Here is a 17,558-nt window from a genome sequence, read left to right as displayed (position 1 = left end):
AAAGAAAGGGGGAATGAGATGAGAAAGAGAATCTAGAGATTATCTTTTTTCTTTTTCTTCTCCTTTCTCTTTCTCGTAGATAAAGATACAAGATCGACGTGACTATGTCTCGCGATTCGTCGAGCGCCGCCGTATTATTCGTCATCATCGTAACGACCAAACACAAAAGTTCATACGCAAATCCATTCACCCTTGCACTTTTGACGAATGCGAATTTTTACCTCTCGTCAAGACGTCTCATTCACACGGCTAGCGTACCTTAATTAGTTTCATTTATTTATTGCTTTGAAATTCCGTATTGAAGACGCGTCGGTCTACCTCATATAGCCGAGGAAAAATATCATAGAGATGATGTATGAGAGGAGTAGATGAAATGGAAGGAAGAAAAGGGGGAGAAGGATGTGCTGTCAAAGAGGGAAAAAGGGCTCGAAGAGTATTCTCAACGGGAACATGATAATTATCTGGGGCACATCGTTAGACAATATAGTTAGACAATGACCATGTAATTCACGTAAAAATGATAGATTATTAGTATATTAAATACTGTTAATGTTTATATATATATATATATATATATGTATATGTATATATATATATATATACACACATATATATATATATATATATATATATATATATATGTATATTTCTTTATACGTGTACGTGCTTTTATAAATATTTAAGTTTGTGTACGTGCGTGTAGCTGTGTGTGTATGCGCGCGTGTATCCTTCCCCTTGTCGCGGAGTGTTCGTGTTTAATTTTCTTTTACGCGAGTGCTGATGCACGCATCGTATCTTTTTTTTTTTTCTTTTTTCTTAGGCCTTAATCACTCTAATCGCATACTTTGAAAGCATGCAAGAAGAAGATTTTCGAATGTGCTTTTTTTCCATTGAAATAGTCCTTCCTTTAGAAATTCGGAATCCTTAAAAAGAACGCCCTTTAAACCGAGTAAAAAAGGAGGAAAGTATGTACGCGCATATCTCGCGTCTTTCATGTGCCTCCTCTTTCCTCGCGAGAAGAAATCATCCAAAGATTACCTTCTTTATTTATTTTCTTTCCTTCTATCCTTTATCTCTTATCCTCCTTCGTAGCGTCACGAGTCGAGACAACAAGACTGTTTGATTGTTTTCTCGCAAATGAACGTACAACGGTGCGAATTTCATCGCGAGCGACAAAGTCGAATTCTTTCGCTATCTCGTCCCTCTTTAACCTCTTCTCCCCTCTCTCCCTCTCCCTCTCTTTCGAAAACTTCGTAAAATATATCAATCTCTTTTTTCTGCTGATCGTACATATTTGCCTCTTTCCTTCTCACTTTCTTTTTCTCTTTCTCCTCTTTTTCTTTCTATATATGTATATATTTATCCATTCGATCAAGGAGCCCGGGTATTTATATATATAGCGGTAATTAATAACGAAGATCTCTCGATGGTGATTAAACGGCGAGACTATTTGGACCTGCTCGAATGAGAACCAATCCACGCGATGGCCAAGCGACTACGTGCGACAAATTTTAAACAGCAATAAATTGTATTGCTTTTCCCTTTCTTTTCTTTTCAATTTATTTTCTTTCGTGAGGACTGTGCGAAAATACTTTTTCCCGTTCTTCCTTTTTCTTTCTTTATTCTTCTCTCTCTCTCTCTCTCTCTCTCTCTCTCTCTCTCTCTCTCTCTCTCTCTTTACTCTCTCCAACTATAACGAATCGCATGAACGAACCACCGTTATACACTGAATTATTATTATTTAATATTATTATTATTTATTACATCGTGTCGGATGCCGTGTATCCTATAGTGTCTTTACAAAAATATATATATTTATATATATATTTCAGCACGTTGCCTATTGAAAACCTATCGTTAAATAATACTTCTCGACATTGGTCCGGACGCGTCAAATGATTCGAGAACGATGCCAACGAATTGTCCAGCTAGTGTGAACAGAGCTTAATCGTACGCAAGACAGTATATCTTTTTTTTTTCTTTCTTTCTCTTTTTGTTTTCTTTATTATAGTTTACTTGTACGTTCCCGATTTATAGTTATGTATCTTTTCTTTCGTGTTTAATCGCGTTCCTCACTTGCCGCTTTCCATGTTCTTTTATCGTGGATTGGCGTCCGTACTTTCGCACAATCGAGGACTTATAGTCTCCAAGAATTTCGCCTTGCATTTTATCAGCCCGCACAGTACGCGAGGACTCTCGACTGACACAACACGCTGGTTAGTCCTCGCGACAGAACAGATCCGCTTTACTCTCTCCGCTATTCTTCGTTTCTTCTCCTCCTCCTCCTTCTCCTTCTTTATCTCCTCTTTTCTTCCTTCAGCTGCAATATAGCCTCGTGTAGTCTTTTTGTGTATAATTATCATTCGATCTTCCGCCGTGAAATTTCCTTTTATTTTCTCTTTTCTCACGTTACGATAATCAGTCGAAAAGCTATGCGCATATAATATTCATATACGTTTGTAAATAAATATATATATATACACGATAACGTTAAATATATATATATATATGTATGTATGTATGTACGTACGTACGTACGTACGTATGTATGTATGTATGTATGTATGTATGTATGTATGTATGTATGTATGGATGTATGTGTAATATATAATATATATATCACTTATTTGCACGAATCAATTGCATTTAGCCATTACTTTTTTTAGGTAATTAATGCGATACGAGTGAGCAAGCGAGCGAGCGAGCGAGCGAACGATTTGGAAACGACCAAAATACATCTACGAGGCTAGAAACCTAATGGATGACTGTAATGAGCTTTCGTTTCGTCGCTTCTTTATTTTTCTTTTTCTTGTTTTTTTTTATCTTTTTCTTTTTTTGTTTACAACTGTTTCCTTTCCCATCATCCTTCCTCCCTTGCTCGTTTACGCACAATTACGATAATAGACAATAACACACAACACGACTGCCGGTGAGAAACTCATGGCGCCTGCCCTTCGTCCATAAGTCGATGCATAAATATAATACATTTTTTCACAATTTTCTTTTCTATATTTTTTCCTTTCCTATTCTTTCCTCTCATTAATGCTTCATGCTATTGTATATTCTCGACGAGACTCGTTTGGCTTATATCGTCATAATTTCCTCACACACGCAGTCTTAAATAAGTAACTATATAGGCTATAGGAGCGTTGGGCAGTACATGGATCCTCTTTTCTTTTTTCCCCCTCTATCATTCTCCTTCTTTTTCTTTTTTTTGTCATTCCCCTCCCTTCTCCTTCTCTTTCCCCTTTCTTCTTTTTGTTCTTTTAATCATTATCAGAGTGGTGCCGTCGCGTTTTTCGGCGTCGCTCGACGCGGCCGTAGATAGTAGCATATGTATGTGTCGTTTCTCTTTCTCTTTTTCCTTTTTTACTTTTCTTACTTATCTCTCTTCGCCTTACCGTCCTTATATGGCTTTAATTCATAGCTATGAAAAGTCTCACGGTAAGCGCGGCACCTCGTTAAAACTACAAAACAGAGAAGAAAAATGGTACCAACTGCAATGTTTTACAAACGAGATGGGTAAAGGTGGCACGTGCTAGGTAGGTAGGCGTATACGTAGTGTGAGATTAACGTAATAGCTGCTCATTAAGGGCACCAAGTAACTCATATTTTTTATTTTTATTTTCGCGATATACGCGAAAGGAGGAATAATCGCGAGGAAGATGCAAAGGGACGTTGAATTCTGTGATATTTTTGTCACAGGAAACATCGTGTAATGTTTTTTTCTTTTTTTTTTCCTACGTTTAATGTACCACCGATTGATCCGTTTATTGCTGAAAGGTATAACCATTCGACCACAAGGAAAGACGTCCACTGTAGTCATTTCGCTAATTAAAAATCTATGGTGTCTGATCTTACAGTTCTTTCTTAAGTATTAACACACTACATTGATAATAATTATATGCTATATATATACGTATATACATATATATATATGTATATATATATATGTATATATATATATATATATATATTTAATGTACGTTTACGTCAAATAGTATTTTGACTATTTATTATAGCTTATGTCGGGAATGTGTATTACACGAACGGGTCGATGTTCTCTAAATTCGCATTCTCGGGCTGGTCGAGAATTTCGAGAATAGTAAAACTCGTTGGATTGAAATCTCTGAGGATAATTATTACAAGGTTTCGGAGTATAATTTACGTGGATAATATCAATCTGTAATTGTATCGTATCACGACGAATGCGGTGTAATCGTCGATAATACTTCGTTTCTCATATTACTAGAATAATATGTATATATATATATATATATATATATATATATATATATATATATATATATGTACACATACATATACGTATATATATGTATATATATATATATAGATATCTATATATCATACACAGAGCATAAGTATATAATATTTATCATCATATATATATATATGTATGTATATATATATATATGTATATATGTATGTATTTAGATTTAAATATTACTTTTAAACTTTTATAACGTTTCATAGATCGAAAAATAAATATAAAAATAAACCGGGCATTTAGGTATTAATATTTTGTATCAATAATCTTTTTATTCTCTCCATCTTCTTTCGTTCTCAGCCTATCTCCTTGTTACCCTCCTCGTTATCTCGCATTTCCGTCTGATTTGCTCATTGCTCTTTCCTTCGTTTCTAAATTTCGGCGTAAGATCTGACCAACGAACGTTTTCTTTTGCATATTCTCGCATTAACGCGTCAATTTTCCTTTCGTGTCGTTCGAAGATTCGTTCGATTGTGCGTTGTTGAATCGATAAAAATTCATCTTTGACCCCAAGAAAACTAATAATACCTTAACATCTCCCGTTTTCCAGTCTCTCTTATATATCTTAATAAAATATTTCGACGTGCTGCCGTCTAAGCCGCCTGCGTCTAATAAGAAATGAAATTATTCAAATATTCATATATTGCTTCCATGAGCGATGCCCTTAGAGCACGTGGCATCGTTCTACTAGTTCAACAATATTTCGCTTCGACGACGTCTTATAATTTTAACCTTTTCCGATCACGAACTCGTTCGCGTATAGTTCGCATCGTTCGTTCATCGAGACACTTAACGCCGACGATCATATATCCCCCACGTTGAGGCCAACACAAATCATATATAATATATATGTTCTAGCATATCGCGAATTCATACGCCAGTTCATCGATTACGATAAATAAGATTTTTTTTCTTTTTTCTACTTTTATCCTTCGCCGAGCATATCTCAACGCTCCACGAAAAGGTATAAAATTAATTATTCTTTATCATATTACACAGCGTGTTTCATACATCATACATACTCGCTCGATTACTTCTTCCTCTTTTTTTTTTCTTTTTTCATTCATATTTTTCTTATGGCCTCCTCCCCGCCGAGCTTTATTCTCTGTTAAATATTAATTTTTTTTTTTTTTTTTTTTTTTATAACACTGCGCGCCTCTGTTTTTTGTTTTTGTTTTTTTCCTTTTTTTTTTTTTTTGTTTTTTTCTTTTTTTTATAGTAATTTTAAGTCGTCATCGCGAAACATCGCGCTTATTTCTTCTTTTTTTTTTCTTTCCCCCTTAACCGGCCAACGAGTTGGATTTATCCCCTCGCCGTGCGGTCTCATCCCTTAAACATCTACATACTTATATGAATATATTTGGATCGATACATTTTATGTATAATCGTGTTGGTATGTTCACACGTGCAAACAATATTCACTCGAACGCACGCACGACGCGCGTTTCTTCGTGGTTTATGTATGGGTGTTATATTACGCATTTACGTGTCTCTATGCGGCTGAGTGTGTGTTTGCGTGTCCGTTTATTACCTCGATGGATACAGCAATAGTAATATGCTAGCCGAAAAGCTAGGGATTAACTTTTTTTTTCTTTTTTTTTTTTTCTTTTTTTCGTAACGCGTCGTATCGACAAAATGCTCTATTACCTAGATTATAGTTATCATAGTAAAATAGAAAAAATCCCATTCTTAAACGAGATTACTATTCTATACTCTATTACTAATAATAATAATAATAGTAATAATAATAATAATAATAATAATAATGATAATCATAATAATAATAATTAATAACATATAAATATCTATATGTTACGCGCATTACGACACACATACATAAGACGCATAGACAATGTACATGATAATATTTGTAATACAATCGTGTCGCGTTCTCTCGCCATTGAGATCCCTGATCGATCGTGTTCGATTGCAAATTTCGCGTAGATAAAACGAAACATCTTTTTCGTACCGTTTAAAGGATCCACGCTCCTGACGCTCGTTCGTCGTCGCTTTATCGGTTCGTCGGTCGATTAGAGAGCGATCAATGAGCCGTGCAAGAGAAAAGGAGTCGTTCTATCTAGCGGACCCTTTGCTTCGAATTAATCGCACCACGTAAATCGGACAGGATGTAGTACGAAGATTAATTGCGATAAATTAGACAGAGTCGATTAATCTTCTGTACGCCGATGCTGGACTAGCTGCACCCATTCATTCGACACGTTCGATCGCACCTGTGCGGAAAATAATGTTGCGGCTAGCTTTTACAAAGACCGCACGCGCCGGCATGAATTTTGAACGTCGAGCGAATCGTACGTGACACGTTCCTTTTCAGTTTATCGCGAGAAACAAAAAAATGAATGTAAAAATTTCACTGTATGCGAGCCCGAAGATAAACTATCGGCATAACGTGTTAACTGCAATAGAATATAATCCTAGGATTTTCATTGATTTGTAATTATTTAAACAGTACTTAAAGCGTTAAGTCCGTTCGAGATATTGTCTTTTTTTCTTTTTGTTCACGACGAGCGAGTCGGGCTTCGAATAGAATTCATAACCGAGCTTAACTCGCTACGACGTAACTCCTTGTTTGTTTGTTATCGTCGAACAACTCGACTGCGTAACTAAAATCGACGCTCGAGCAGAACACAAAAGTTTATAAAGCATTACCGCATCATCGCCCCTTTTCTTGATCTTTACATTTCTCAGACACATTTCTTTCTATATATTACACACGCTCGTAAGAACAAAAAAGGTCAAATCAAAATTATCAAAATGATTACGCTGATGAACGAAAGTGACGAGTGAAAAAGTAAAAGTATAACTGATATCTCTAAATAAAAGAATTTTACTGGCATGAAAACGACGAGTGGAAGAAGATCGTATTGTGTAATGTGTCGAAAGACCTTTTAGTTTTCTAAAATATATGTTGTCGATAATTGCGAATCGGTTATTGTATATTGAGAAAATTTAATGTCCATAAATGATATATGTATTCTTCTATATAAGTTTCTCTATTGTAATTGACAGGTCTAATGTGTGCACGATGGAGTTGAATATATCTAAAGTTAGTTTTCTATTTTACCACTTTTTTTTTTCTATTGGCCTAGCATCTATTGAAAAGAAGATTAATTTGAGGCAACCTACGATGTTATTTTCCTATTGACAAGATCAACCGTTGAATATACATTTTTTCAAATTTTATTTTTGGTCTTAATTATACTATTTAGGCTTTACGGCTTGTAAATGATATAGAAAATGAGTAACATGGTGTTTTTCAGTTCATTAACGATGTAGAGAGCACGTATATGGTCGTCGCGTCTCTGCGACCCTTACGAGCTATCGACCGCGAACGAAGAAGGGAGAAGAGTCAGGGGAAGAGATCATGAGAGGGAGGGAGGGAGAGAGAGAGAGAGAGAGAGAAAGGAGATAGGAGGCGAAATAGGAAGGTATTCGCTATCTTTTGCTAAAGATCCTTTATTGTTCCTCTTTCTTGAGGGAATACCTCTGAGCCCTTAAAAAAAAAAAAAAAGAAAAAAAAAAGAAATGAGAAAACGCGCGAAACGTTTGGAAAAGGGACGAAATTAAATCGATCGTCCTCTGAGCTCTCCGGCAAATATAATCTCGAACGCTTGGCATTCTCCGTATATTTCAATATATTACGTTTGTTGTACCACGTAATGCAATCTTAGGTCGTTTAAATATGCAATAATTCTCTTCTCTCTAATAGAAGAAAGATCTTATTATCTATTCCCGTAAGAATAAAATATAATTTATTGCTATAAAATGAAATAATAGATGTATCGAGTTAGTCCGTGAGTGGTCTTCGCGAAAGTCACGTTGCCGTTCTAGCATAGCACATCTAAGGCTTCGTTCTCAATCACAGAAATATATCCACGTCGAGCATGGGGACAATAGTGACGCACTGACCTTCAAGTCGAGATTATTCTCTAACGCGAGTCATAAAGTTCGAAATGGGAAATAGTTTTCTTGGGTAGCCGATCGAATTAACAAACAATATAACGTTATAAGGCGCAAATTTAAAGATCTTTGTTAGATATTTTTGGTCGATTTATGAGAAATATTAAAAGAAATATATTTATGTATTGAGAGCGTAAAAGTGTGGTGAAAGAATAGCGTGTCGCAAAAAAAAGTGGAGGTTTACGGCCCTGGAATCGGCCTCGGGGTGCCTGCTAACCGTCTCTCTCTCTCTCTCTCTCTCTCCCCTCCTTTCAACCCCTCACAGCGGAGAATGTTCTCTGCAATTTTCCAGCGACGCGTGCCAGGCCTATACATACATCAGGCCGAGTAGCGCGAGAGCGAGCACCATTGCTGCTATCGATCTACTGCGGAGCAATGGAGGCTGCTGCCGAGAGTACAACGTCGAGGGGAGAGAAGAGAGGGTTGAAAGCGACAAAGAGAGAAAGAGGAAAAGGAGAGAACAAGAGGGAGGGAGGGAGAGAGAGAGAGAGAAGGGAACGACACGATGGTCGGTCATATTCAACGAGGAGAATGTGTTCTGCCGTGGCCATTCGAGTTGTTACGCTACAAACAAACTCCCTTACCTGCATCTATTACCGATCGTCACATGTTCTCTTTTTTTTTCCCATTAAAAGCTATTACCATAGTCATTAATCATTATTCTGACTGAGCGAAATAAAAATTTGGAAGGATTTATTGGGAAATATTTTCAAATCACCTTATTGCTCACGAGAAATTTCGAAATGGTCGATCTATACGAAACAAATGTTTCTGATTAAAATATGATAATTAGAAGAAACTAGGCAATTCGAGGGAGCACGATCGGTAGCGATCACGCGATCGCAAATCATCCGTGAAACATATAAGATATTTGAGAGGGATGTTAAAAAGATTCGAAAACACAAGAATCGAATAAAATAAGGGTGGAGTCGAGCACGAACTCGAACAGTACGGCAACCTCGCAGCCCGATAAGCCGCCATCATCGTGAGGACGGCGGCATCGACCGCAGCCCTAACGCTGCAATGCGACGTTGCCATCCCAACGGGCAACAACCCTCGACCAAGGCGCTATCGTTCTGCGAGCCACCGACAAATTTTCGCGGCACGCTCCTGCTCTCTGCGCTCGGTCATTGGTCGACGCGGACATGCGACGAACAGGGCCGTCTACGTTACTTTCATTGCCCGTCTCGACGATTTTTACATTTTTCTACTACATCTTTTTCTCTTCTTCCTTTGTCTGGATCGCGCGGAGAAGCATATATATGTATATTCTTTGGATAATTTTAAGAAACCTTTTCGTTTCTTCTTTCTTTTTTCTTTACATTTTTTAATATACTCTAAGAGCTAAATTTATATTACACAGATAGTAATTATATATATGTATGTGTTCGAAAAGCTTTTTCTCTAACCGCATGCACATGTTCGTATATACGATAATGTATATATATATATATATATATATATATATATATATATATATATATATGTGTATGTGTATATTGTCATAGGAAGAATACCGTTCGCATTTCAGCCTTAATTTTTCTCTTCCTTCCGAGTACGACCAGACAAAGACCACCTACTTGCATAACGAATAATTATACGCGCGTGATTACACCCTTCGATCTGAAAGTCTTGTTCCATTTTCCGCTCTAACGCTAATGTCACACCAACTCCGGTTGCGGATGCCTGCATATTTAATGTTATCACCCTCAAAGTTAATTTTCATTCTTGCCTCTCTCTCTCTCTCTCTCTCTCTTCTCCTTTCTATCTTCACATTTATCTGCCTATTAAATAAAGTTCACGAGGGAATTATTGAAATACACCATCGAAAATATTGAATTGATAAAGAACTCCAAATTTCCGAATAATCCTATATTAAAGATCAAAATTTCATCTAACCTGTTTATGACGGTCATCAATCGTGAGCAAAAGAAGAAACAAGAAACCGATTCCTACGCAATCCGGACTTTGTATATTCTCGAGAGAGAAGAATCTTTTCATAGAATTGAAGACAACAGAAAAAAAAAGAATTCTGAGGAAAATCTCGATTCTTGATTTTTATCGGTGCTCGTCGAGATTAATATCATCGCAGTTGGCTTTGAGTCAATGGCTAGACGCTAAGAGATTGGTAGATGTACGAATGACGTATGATATTTAAGAAAGGTGTGAATGTGTGGCAATCGCAGTTTGACTTTCCATTTTAATCATGGAAGATAAATGATACATGCGAAGGCGAGCCGGCGTTGATGCGATGAAACGATGATCCTTGCGGATTTGATTCCGCAAACTATGAATAGCGTGGAAAAAATGAATACCGCGAGAACACATTTACAGAGCGAGAAGGAGAGCGTGTGAGTGCTAAGAGAAAGAATGAAAGATAACCAGCGTCGACGTGTATAAGGAAGAAAAAGAGAGAGAAAGAGAGAGAGAGAGAGAGAGAGAGAGAGAGAGAGAGAGAGAAAGAGAGAGAGAGAGAGAAAGAGGATTGCACGAAACTGAAAGCAATAAATGTGAGTACCTTTAGGAACGGCCAGATATAATCGAAAGAAAAACTAAGAATCAATTTATAAAAATCACGTAACATTTTATTAAATTTCTTGTTATCCAGTAATAGATGCATGTATTGTGTACGTGTTGTTTTTTTGACTCTTAAGTTCCGTCACTTTTTAATAAAATATTTGGTACCATTATTTTTGTAGGATTTCTTAACATTAGACCACAATCTGTCTGTACTATTTTGTTTTGCTCTTTATCCTTTTATTTTTTGCCGCTTTGAGAAACGCGAATTGGCCATTCGCAGTCGGATTTCGATATACAAAAGGAGGGTGGCATCTTGCCGTTAGTTATTTATAAAAAAAAACTTAAGGGTCGTACGGTACAAAAATAAATGTTTCGGAAGTAGGACAATGGTGGACGGCGGCGTTCTCATTGATTCTCGTGAAAAGCCATGCCGCTCGTCTCAAACTCTTGGAGAGAGACATATAAAATATAAAAAACGGTGCTCTGCGTAATATAATATATATGTATATATATATATATATGTATATATATATTAATATAAAAAATAATTCGACAAAAATATATTACGGGATAAAATATGATTTTTTAATAAGTTGTTGGGTAGAGTGTGTGTGCAAGTGTAGCGTTTAGCACGCGTGTTTGTATATGTATTTCTGCTTCTTATCGAAAACAATAAATCATTATCTTTAGACATTCGCAAATGACAATAATGATAATCGGTATGCACTATGCCATTTATATACTATCGGTATATCGGTTATAATAAATGTAATCATATGTTATAAAATCGTAATCATAAAAATAAAATAGTGATAATTATAATAATAATAATAATAATAATAATAATAATAATAATAATAATAATAATAATGATAATAATAATAATAGACAATAATGAACATAATAGTAATAATCACAAACATGATTATATCAAAATAGGATCGTCGGGTTGCAATAGTCGCGCATGTTTGATTTTTGTTTCCTTCCTTCGTTTTCACGCATTCTGTAATATGCGATGTTATTTCAATTTACTTACTCGCTTATCTTTGTCGTAATTAAATAAATCAAACATAGCTTTTAAACAACCGGACACAGAACACAGGGAAGAAAACATAAGTACACGTCATGTGAAAATCATATTATATATTAAAATATTCATAATAATAATAATTAATAATAAGTCATAATATATTATCGCATATCCGCAAAATTACATAAAAAAATATAGAAAATAATAAACTAATAGCTTTATTCTCACTATCCCGCTCTCTCTATAACTTTCATTCTCCTTTCGTACTATCTTTCTCTCCATCTTTTCTTTACATTCATGAATCTCATTCTCTTTATTATTTTGCCGAAAATAACTCTCCTATGAATCTTTCTCTCTCTCTCTCTCTCTCTCTCTCTCTCTCTCTTCTTGCTCCTCTTTCGTCTCACTCTCACGCTAGTGATTATCATATCGTTTTATAGCTACACGTATATCGATACACTAATTATCATTACCGTTATTTATCATGTATATGTCATACCTATGTGTATATATATATATATATATATATATATATATATATATGTATATATGTATATATATGTATATATGTATATACAACATATATCGTGCCATCAGGGTAAAATGGGTGCGGGTGAATAAGTGTCCGCGCGTGTTTCTCGCACGTGCGATAAGTGTGTGTATGTTTGTGTGTAAGTGTTGTTCTGCGAGCGAGGGGGGAGTCTTTCCTCTATATCAAGTAGTAATATCATTCGTGGATGCGACGTAGTCGCGCGAAGGATTAATCTCGCTCTTTTTGAATGGTAAATATCTTTCTTGCGAATTAATATCGATTTGTGAAGAAATTGCGCGTCAACGACGAGGCGGTATAATGAGAGAGAATATTATGACAAAAGGGGGGAAAAAAAAAAAAAAGAAATGTGCAAAAGTACCAGAAGAATCGTCCGATCGTCTCTCAGTTCCATACAAAGCTGCAATGTGATTATTGCTAAGTGAAAGATCGACATTATCAATGATTGCGTAGAGAATTGCAGCCTCGTTAGTTGCACGAACGAGACGATCCGTCGTTGGCCGCCTCGTCGTTCTTCTCGAGAATGAAGGAGAACCACGATTAAAATCTCATTAGCGACGCAACGCGACAATGTTTCAAGAAATACTATACAGATAGTAAACGAAACCGATTGAATAGGAGAAGAATATACGGAGAGTGCACGTGTTTTTTTTTCCTTTTCTTTTCTTCTTTCCTTTTTTGTTTCTTTTTTTCTCTATCTTGAATAACGCGTCATGTGCTACCCTAGATTTTGAGAGAGATCTTCGCCGCATTGCCGACGCGCGGGTCGACACGCGATTTAAAAGCGTCTTTTCTTTATATCTCAGAAAAAAAAAGAAAACAAAAATGATCTGTCGATAAATATTAAAAAATTAATAATGATCCAATAATAATATTAAAATTAATAATAATAATAATAATAGTAATATAATATAGAGAATAATATTAATCTTAATAATGATAAATACACAATGTTTATAACATATTGGACATAAAATATCTTGGCTACATATATTAGAGTTCTCTCGTTATAGTGTTGTCATTTTTTCTTTCTCTCTCCCTTTGATTGATCTTCGCTCGTTGCATCACGAGTGATTTTGAAAGAACGCTCTATGCACAACATTCAATATATATAATATAATTAATATAATAATAATATAATTAAAAAAATGCATAATAATAATAATATTAATAATTTTCATAATGATGCGATAACTACGATAATGCGGTATATGCTTTTATACGTATGTTTGCAACCAGTTAATCAAGGAAGATCTTAAGAGATTTCCAAAGATTTTCCTGTTGCTCACATTCGACTCCTTTTCCTACGACTCCTTTAAAATATATCTTTACGTCACCCGAAATCCTATGAAACACAAACCCCTAATCACCCAATCTCTTCATGTCTTTTCGATTTCACCGTAATAATGTCGTAATGCACGAGATCAATGTTCTGTTTTACCCCATTACACCTACAACACATCCTGCATCTGTTTTTTACGACAATATGCGTACGTATTTATTTTTTTTTCACGTCATTCTCGGAAAAAAAGATCTTGGATGGTCATGATTTTCGGTGTTTATGCTACAATAATATTCGTATGATAATAATAATAATAATAATCATAATCATAATCATAATATATATATATATATATATATATATAATATATATTTATTTATATATATATATATCTATATCGAAATACTGATTCTCAAGTCTCGAAGCGGTTGCCATTCTCGGATCGTGCCTGATAAAGTAGACAATATTCATTTCTTACTGTTCGCGATGACGAAGGAACGAAAAAGGAAGAATGTTCTTCGAGAGAATACTCGAGTAAGGGCTGACGGCGGCGACCCTTCGTACCTCGTCTATCTTCGTCGAGTATTCCTCTTCGATGGCGAGAGGAAGGACGAAATAAAAAAGGCCGCTTTCGAGTCGAAGCACGTGGAAAGAGCCCTTTTTTTATCCTTTTCCTATTCTTCTTCTTCATTTTCTTTTCTGAGATCGAGATTGTGGGCTGAGAGAGTGACCGTCGTAATCGCCTCGATCGAACACGAATCGATCGCCTTTTCACCACTTTCTTTTAATCGATCTTTCGACGTTTTCTACTCTTCGATCGGCGATTACGACTTATTCCATTATCAAGAAAAATTCAAGTTAATTAAGTGGAGGTAAGTAAATTCACATGGTAAGGCGTTCGAACGTCGCCTCCGAACCAAGTATGAGCATAATGTGTAGATATATGTATGCGTGTCCAAGTATATGTATCTCGCGTAACGCTATGATCGAACGTAATTATCGCTTGGTACACCCCCGAACGCATGGCCCTTATATCTTTATTCGCAAAGTACGAACATATTCTACGTGTTATTATATATTTTTATATTATATGTGTGTATATATATATATATATTTTTTTTTTGTAATATACATGTATATAATAATATATTAGATATTCGAACTTTCTCACTCATATCCGATCACTACTCATTTTATAGCTTGCAGAATGGAAACGTGTGGAAGTTGGTTTGGTAAATGGAAAAGAAAAAAAAAAAAGAAAAAAAAAAAACAACAAAAATTAGTGATAAAAAAAAAAGATTGAAAAAGAAAAAAGAAAAAAAATCGAACAAGGTAAAACGAACGCGAAGAAGAAGGTGAAGATAAAAAGCGTATACACGTTGAAAGCACTAGAAATCGAAATTCGGACGCGAGCCGTTTTTTTACAATTAGCTGCTCGGATTTTAACTCGGTCCGTTTTCGCACAGTTTTCCCTCGGATCTTCGCATGCCATCTTGGAAAGAAGAAAAAGGAGGAAGAGGAGACGGAGGAAGAGGAGGAGGAGAAGGAGGAAGAGGAGGAGAAGGAGGAAGAGGTGGAGAAGAAGGAAAAAAGGGAAGAGAAAATGCTCTAAAGAGATAAGCTACGAGCCGATTATCGAGGGAAGAAGACGGTGTGCTCCGGTACCAAAAAATACGATCTACAATGCACAATTAAAACTGCTACATTAAATACAATATCTATATGTATATACGGTCTAATAATAATAGTTATGACAATAATAACTAATTATAATATAATCATAATAATTTTAATAATAATAATAATAAAAATCGAATATACCTATTCAATAGAATATAATCATATAGTAAATAGAGTTAAATTAAGCAACAACGGTCATTTTTTGTCTCTTTGTGTATGTGTGTGTGTGTGTGTGTGTGTGTGTGTGTGTATATATGTTTGTGTATTTATTTATATATGAATTTATATTTATATATATATATATATATATATATATATACATACATATATATACATACAAATATATATATATATATATATATATATATATATATATATATAATTATATTCGTATTCATACTTATGTGTATGTATATATGTATATATGTATATATATATTTATATATATGTATATATAAGTTTCAATAGCTCTATAATTAAATTATTATTAACTCTATATGCATCCTCTGTTTCATTTTTTAAGTTCCTTTTATTACTTTGCCATCTATTTAAATCCCTATTAATCTCCCTTACGTGTAGTTATTATTCTCTGAGATATGTATCGTCGTGTGGGTGTGTGCCTCACATCCTTTAACCTCGCATAGTTTCTCTTCTTTTTTTCTTTATTTTTTTTCTTTACACTTATTTTCATTTTTTTTTCTATCTCTCTTTCTCGTTTCTCATTGCGTCGATCACTGCCCCCTCATTATGAAATTCGAAGGATGGTGGGGCTAAGAGTGGGTGTTACAGGCAGTTTACATTAAAATGTCAACGCTACGTTCGATTTCTTCGCCCTATAAATCGATCCTTCTCTTGCTTCAGGAAGATCTTTCACTTTTCCATCAATAAAATTCAACGTTCTTCTCGATCATTCTTGGCTTCTACCTGTAGACTACATATTGATCCGTCTTTTTAGTTTCTCTATCCTGTAATACGGTGCATGTGTAAGTGCATGTGGTTTTGCGTCGATAGTTTTTTCGTCCTGTGATTCTTCTTTTTTTTTTCTCTTCCTCTCTTTCTTTTTTTTTTGTGTTACTTTCGTTTTCATTTCTCTTAATGACTTGCTTCACGCTTTATTAGTTTTTATTTTTTAACTTTTGCTTTACGAAAATGGCAGTTATCGGTCACAGCCAATGGGCTATTAATAATCATTAAACTTTACGTCTTTTTATTTTTACATTTACAGTTATTATATTCATTTAGCCTTAGTCACGAGGTCTCCCATCTAACGTGCTTCCTTCGCCCTTTTTTCTCTGTGTTTTTTGTCGTTTTTTCCGTTTTTTCTGTTTTTTTTCTTTTTTTTTTTTTTTATTATTATTATTATTATTATTATTTTAAATTAAACAACGTCTCGCGTAGACGTGGCCCTCTTTCGCGATCGTGCGCCCATTCCTACGTCGGTATCCTGCGTTCGCGAAATGGCCCCTCGCGGTTTAAAAAGGACAATGGCTGTGCGGGAAAAACACACTGCGGAGAAAATCGGAATTTCCGAATGTTCCGCAAACTTCGACTCGAACTTGACTTCACATTAACAACGACGAGAAATAGGCTTTTGATTTACGTATGGCACAATAGTTCGTACGAATGTTCTCCCGCTCTTCGCTTTGTCCTTATCGACAAAGGACGATTTCGCGAGCCGAGGACGAAGTTCGAACGCTCTTCCTCCTTCCCTCTTCTCATTCTAATTTCGAGAATTTCTCTCCTTCGTCGAACACCTCTTTCCGTAGATGGGACCTAGAACGCGACAGGGTCCAGAGAAAGAGAGATTATCTTTGCAAGGAAACGATTACGAACTACGAAAACGACAAGAACGGTGTCTACGCGATGCCAGAACCTCGGCCAAAGTGAAGGCTGCTTGATTATAATGCGCGTAGTATCGTTTATGTGTTTCTTTAATTCAGCAGAGTCGTCCCAAAGTCTAGCGGAGGTTCTCGACAATCCTTTTGTGCTATTGTAACGGCAATAATATTAATAATAGTAATATTAGTAGCAATAATAATAATGATAATGATGATTATAATAATAATACAAGAAAATATAATAAGATAATGAAATAATAATAATAATAATAATAATAGTAATAATAGTAGTAATAATAATAATAATAATAATGATAATAATGATAGTAATAATGATGATAATAATAATAATAATACGAAAAAAAGATAATAAAATAATAATAATCATCATG

The sequence above is a fragment of the Vespa crabro genome, chromosome 2, assembly GCF_910589235.1.
Source record: "Vespa crabro chromosome 2, iyVesCrab1.2, whole genome shotgun sequence".
NCBI lineage: Eukaryota > Metazoa > Arthropoda > Insecta > Hymenoptera > Vespidae > Vespa > Vespa crabro.
Note: the sequence above shows the minus strand (reverse complement) of the source record.